At 39.1% G+C, this 6,100-nt stretch overlaps 1 pseudogene; it reads left to right on the plus strand.

The window, feature by feature from the left end:
* The first annotated feature begins 1,757 nt into the window (after positions 1-1,757).
* LOC116754355 lies at positions 1,758-2,803 on the plus strand (annotated as a pseudogene).
* Positions 2,804-6,100: the final 3,297 nt, after the last annotated feature.

Here is a 6,100-nt window from a genome sequence, read left to right on the forward strand (position 1 = left end):
AATTTGTTCTGTAAACTTTATGAAAATTCATGTAGGTAATACTCGGTCTATACTACTGAAGAAATTATCTGTGGGGTGTATTTCAAAAGAATGTGAATGTTCTGAAAACCAACATCTGAACATAATCTCCAAGTATACAAAGTGATGATTTAGCATATTTAAAGTACTAAGGAGGTGGAAAGGTAGAAAAGTGACAATTTTTTCTTTTTTTTTTTTTTTTTTGCTGTTGGTGTTTTATTTGTACTTGATTTTGAAAATAGAGTAATTAAAAATGAGGGGCAGACTATAATCAAAATGAGTTAGAAGGAATTTTGTTATGTTAGAATGAGTAAGGATAGTTGTTTCTCTTGTATTCATTTGTGGAACATGTAACAAGGCTATTCTTCAGATCAAGAATTTCAGTGAATTGATGGGCTACAGAATTCAAACAGTACATTTAATATATGTGCACATGTAACTTTATAGCTTATTATAGAATTCTTTCAGTCTAATTTCAATTTTCTAACCCTATTCATTCCTATCTCATTTTTTCTATTTTTTATATAATAAAGCTTGGATGGCACTTATCTGGTCCAAAGGTTATTTCAACCCTTTCCAACAAATGAATTAAAGACTTCAACAAACAAAACCTCAGTTGCATATCATTGCATCTTTATTTCATGCATCAATTTACCTAATATCCTATAATTATGTGAATCCTTTAACTTGAATTGGAGAAGAACTTGAATTAACTTGAATATGGAACAACATAATGTTTTGTTTCATTTTTTTTCTTTCTTGGGAACTCTGTGAATTAATTATGTAAATACACAGCAAATTTGAAACTAAAAGTCACAAACCACGTCTTTTGTCTTTTTTCTTTTTTTTTTTTTTTTTTGCGGTACGCGGGGCCTCTCACTGTTGTGGCCTCTCCCGTGTGGAGCACAGGCTCTGGACGCGCAGGCTCGGCGGCCATGGCTCACGGGCCCAGCCGCTCCGCAGCATGTGGGATCTTCCCGGACCGGGGCACTAACCCGTGTCCCCTGCATCGGCAGGCGGACTCTCAACCACTGCGCCACCAGGGAAGCCCCACAAACCACGTCTTAAAATCTAGACATAATTTTCCCTGCCGTGATAGGATAGAAGCACACTTTATTTTGAAATTAAGATCGGTAATTTACCAATACGATAAACTTTTCTGCAGTGATATGAGGGGATCTGGATAGTCAGATGAAAATTACAACTTCTGATTTTAATAAAATTATTGTTAAATTCCTTTGTGGAAACATTACTCTCTAAAACCTTAGGCTTGGTGGCTTAAAACCTCAGGCGTTTATTTTGTCACAGTCCTGGAAGCTAGAAATCCATTATCAAGGTGTCAGTAGGACCATGTTTCGTCTGACAGCTTTAGGAATAACTCCTTCCTTTCCTCCTCCTAGCTTCTGGTGGACCCTGCGACCCTTGGCATTCCTTAGCTTGTAACTGCATCACCCTGATCTCTGCTTTGTCCTCACATAGGCTTCTTCCCTCTGTATGTCTCTTTTGATGTGTCCTCCTTTTAAGGACATCAGTCACTGGATTTAGATCCCAGCCTAATCCAGTATGACTCCATCTTAATTAATTACATCTGCAAAAACCCTATTTCCAAATGAGGTTACATTTTGGGGTTCTGGTTAGACATGAATCTTGAGAGGACACTATTCAATCCACTACAATTACCAGAAAAAAATTTTAGGTAAATGTATTATATTTGTAGATCAGAGGAATTATGTAAACTGAGCATTTGGAACAAGTAGAAGACTGACAAATGGATGATAGAGATGAATGAAATGGAAAATAAATCTAAATATAGTACTAACTTCATTTTGGGAGGGACCCTGGCTGTCTGTAAGGCTAGGTTTTTTTATAAAGTGTGCCCCTGTACCTCCAAATTTCTGACTTGACTGACAACTCTGAAGTCATCTTGTCCATTCCAGCCTTCAGTGTGATCGACAATGGTTCTCATGCTGGCAACAAGCTGGCCATGCAAGACTCTCTGATCCTCCCTGTTGGTGAAGCAAACTTCAGGGAAGCCATGCACATTGGAGCAGAGGTTTACCACAACCCGAAGAATGTCATCAAGAAGAAATATGGGAAAGATGACACCAATGTGGGGGATGAAGGCTGGTTTGCTCCTGAAGAAGAAAGAAGCTCTGGAGTTGCTGATGAATGAGATCAGGATAGCTGGCTACACCGATGAGGTTGTCATTGCCGTGGACTTGGCTGCCTCTGAATTCCTCAGGTCAGGGAAGTGTGACCTGGACTTCAAGTCTCCCAATGATCTCAGCAGGTACGCCATACCTGACCAGTTGTTCGACCTGTACAATTCCTTCATCAAGGACTACCCATTGGTGTCTATTCAAGATCTCTTTGACCAAGATGACTGGGAAGCTTGGCAGAAGTTCACTGCTAGTACAGGAATCCAGGTGGTGGGGGAAAATCTCTCAGTGACCATCCTGAAGCAGATTTCCAAGGCCGTGGGTGAGAAATCATGCAACTGCCTCCTGCTCAAAGTGTAGCAGATCGGCTCCCTGGCCAATTCTCTTCAGGTGTGCAAACTGGCTCAGTCCGATGGGTGGGGCATCGTGGTGTCTCATAACTCATAACCGAAATTATCTTCATTGCTTACCTGATGGTGGAGCCCTGAACTGGGCAGATCAAGACTGGTGCACCTTGCCTAACCCAGTGCTTGGCCAACTACAACCAGATCCTCATAATTGAAGAAGAACTGGGCAGCAAGGCTAAATCTGCTAGCAAGTAGTTCAGAAACCGGGTAGCCAAGTAAGTTCTGGTCAGGTGAGCACCTGAGCCTTTCAGTCACTAGTTGGCTGGCTAGAACCCTGCTTCTGATGTTTACGCAGATAGTTCAAGGTCTCAGTTGATACATGTAGGGGCTTCTGGTAGTTAATGCCCTTCTATTATCCCTGTGATGTTCTCTCACTGCTTCCTTAGAACTGCTTCAGAAGCCAAGTTGACCGTCTGAAACTCTGTTGGAAACCTTAGCTCTGTAATCATGTCATTGACCCAAATCATAGTTTTTCTCATCTTTCTTTCCACCAACTGTCTGGAGCCATGAGAATCTACAGTGCAACCTCTGAGGTGTCCACAGGCAAGATCCTTAGTGGTTCTGTGTGCAAAATAAAAAGATCTCAGTGACCAGTAAAAAGAAATTAAAGTATCAAAAAGAACATTTAATTAATAAAAGTTAATATATCAGGAAAACTTTTTCATACCCCTTCATTTTATCCTCTAACAATATAATATGTTCTTTTTGGTGAACAAAGAAAAATTCACGTAAAACAATTTTCTTTGTTGTTTTTACAAAGTAAAATTTTTACAAAGTACTGAGAAAAGTTTAATTATGTTTTGGGGTATAATGATTTTCATGCATAACTGTGAGATCTTAATTTTTTTGTTCTTTTTTTTTTTATTGTGAGTCGTAACATACAGACAGTAAAGTATATAGGACACAGTCATACAGCTTCAGGATTCTTTTCACAAATGCCTCTGTAATCACAAACAGTTCAAGAACAGGACTTTTCCAGCATTCTAAAAGTCCCTTTCATGTCCCCCTCCAATTACAACCCCCTCTTTCTTTCTCTAAAATAAACACTATCCTGAATTCTAACACGATATAGTAGTTTTGGCTGCTTTGTACTTTATCTTCATAGAATCATGTAGCATGTACTTATATGAGTCTGACTTCAGTTACTTGACATAATGTTTGTGTGACCCATCCCCGTCTTTGAGTGGTTTTACTTTACTTCATATATTTTCATGGCTATTTATTAATATCCCCAAATTTACATATCCCTTCAACTGCTTATGGACATTTGGGTTATTCTGAGTTTAGGCTACTATGAAGAAAGTTGCAAAACATTAAAAAAAAAATCCTTGACCATGAAGTCGTCACGCATGTGCATGTCTTTCTATTGTGTTATTATTTAATTAATTAATTAAACTCTGTTGCTAACTCTGATACAAATCCTAGGAGTCCAGGAATGCCAAGAGTGGGCAGGTTCTGTATATTGAGTTGGGACTTGGAAAAATCTATTCCCCAGGTATCAAAGTGAACAGAATAAAAACATAGCCCTTAAAGCAACTGTCATCAGTTTTGAAACACCTCCATCCCTAAAATTAGCTTAATAAAATTGATCACAATTGTCTACAAAATTATTAGTATAAGCATAATTTACCAAACAACTCAGGTAAAAGTTAGTCCTATAGATAGGCCTGCATAAATGAGCAAATATATATCACATGTTTATTAATTGTAACATTTGCTAAAATACCAAATAAGCCAAAAAACAAATAACAACAGCAAAATAGAAAACAACAAAAATGTTCTGTCCTTAGTCATTCTAGTGCTTAACGCTTGGTTGTGATGAAAGGAATAGCCATAATAGCAGGCTTGCTAATATGCCAGGGCCCAACAATAAGAACTCCCTCTCACTGAACCTATAATAGGTGACTGCTGAGTGCTCAACCAATTAGCAATAGAGACTAAAGTTAAGCCCTTGGTAAGGCACCATCGTTTGAGCAGCTTAGCTAGCCACCATAGGATAGACTGGTTACGTTGGATCCTTTTCATCCTGGAAGGGTAAATAATTATCTCCGTGCTGGATTGATACATATTCTGGGTAACCAAGATGACTTTAAACTTCCCCTCAGTTTAACGAAGCTTTGGACAAGTTTCTTCAAACTATAGACCACTGACCTGGCTTTTCTTAGAGCATTTACTTCAGAAACTTCAACTGTAAATTCTTGTTCTGTTCCTTTGAAATGTATGTAAATCTGCTTCTAACCTCTTGCCAGTTTTATAGCTCAGGAAATGTCTTTCTCAAGGACCTGGAAACCATCTCTTTGAAATGTAAACATCAAAAGGAGATAACACCCCTATTTCCTAGTCTCTGAGGGAGGGTAGGAGCCTAACTTCGTGAGGCAACACTTAGCAAACACAAATAGCATAATTAAAGAGAAGAAGATTTGAAAACTCAGGAAAAGCTCCATGTGTTGGACGCATACCATTGATCAACCCTACCCCCAAAGTCCTCCAATACTTTTCCACTAGCTCATCCCAGTGCTTAAAGTCTTTCCCATCTTTAGTTTCAGTGGAGTTGAATTCGGTCTCCTTCCCTGTTGTAATAGTCTTGAATAAGCTCTTTTTGTCCTGCTTAACTTTGCTTGATGCAATTTTTGCTTTGACCTGGGTGTGGCTAAGTGTTTTCCTTGTCTGTCTGCAGTGGCTTGGCCAGCAAGTCTACTCATGGGCTAACAAATTGATTTATTGTAATAAGATTATGAACAGCACCTTAGAAAAGCAATCAGCAATATGGTGAAGATGATGCAACAATAAGTACAGTTCCAAGAAATTCTGTGAGCCTAATACTCTTAATACTCCTGATAGATAGAATACCTTTGTGTGAGTGCCCTTTCACCATTGCTCTCAGGGACACAATTGATTAATTTTTGCCTCATTGAGCAACTTTTGGCCTCTGCACTAGAGGTCCTGGTTCTGAGGGGAGGGACATGTTTACACGAGAACATATTAAGGATTCCACTAAACTTGAAATTATTGATCCAACTAAGTTATGTTGAGTCCCTCATGCCAGTAAAACAAGGAACAGAAACGGAGTTACTATACTGGCAGGGATAACTGACCACATTTATCATGAGGCAGTGGGGTGGCTGCTGTGTAATGGGACAGGGAGAAGTATGTCCGGAGTTAAGGAGATTCCTTAGGGTTCCCCTTAGGGCCCTTATTGAGTCAAAACCTTACATGGCAATTGCAGGAAACACAATCTGACAAAGATATTGTAACCAAAGTATCAGAATTCTCAGGCATGAAAGTATGATTTATCACCCTGGACAGGCACTCCTGGCTAGCTGAAGTGCTGACTCAAGTTGTGAGAAATCTAGTATGAGACGTAGAAGAGGGATATAAAGAATACCAGCTGTGGTCAGCCTCAGGACCAATTACAGCAGCAAGGCTTCCTACCATCATCTTGCAATTTGTTGGTTTTTGTTGTTGTTTTTGTTTTTAAAAAAAATCGTGACCAACCTTTAAGAAGCAGTGACATTA

This window comes from Phocoena sinus, chromosome 5 (assembly GCF_008692025.1).
Source record: "Phocoena sinus isolate mPhoSin1 chromosome 5, mPhoSin1.pri, whole genome shotgun sequence".
Taxonomy (NCBI): Eukaryota; Metazoa; Chordata; class Mammalia; order Artiodactyla; family Phocoenidae; genus Phocoena; species Phocoena sinus.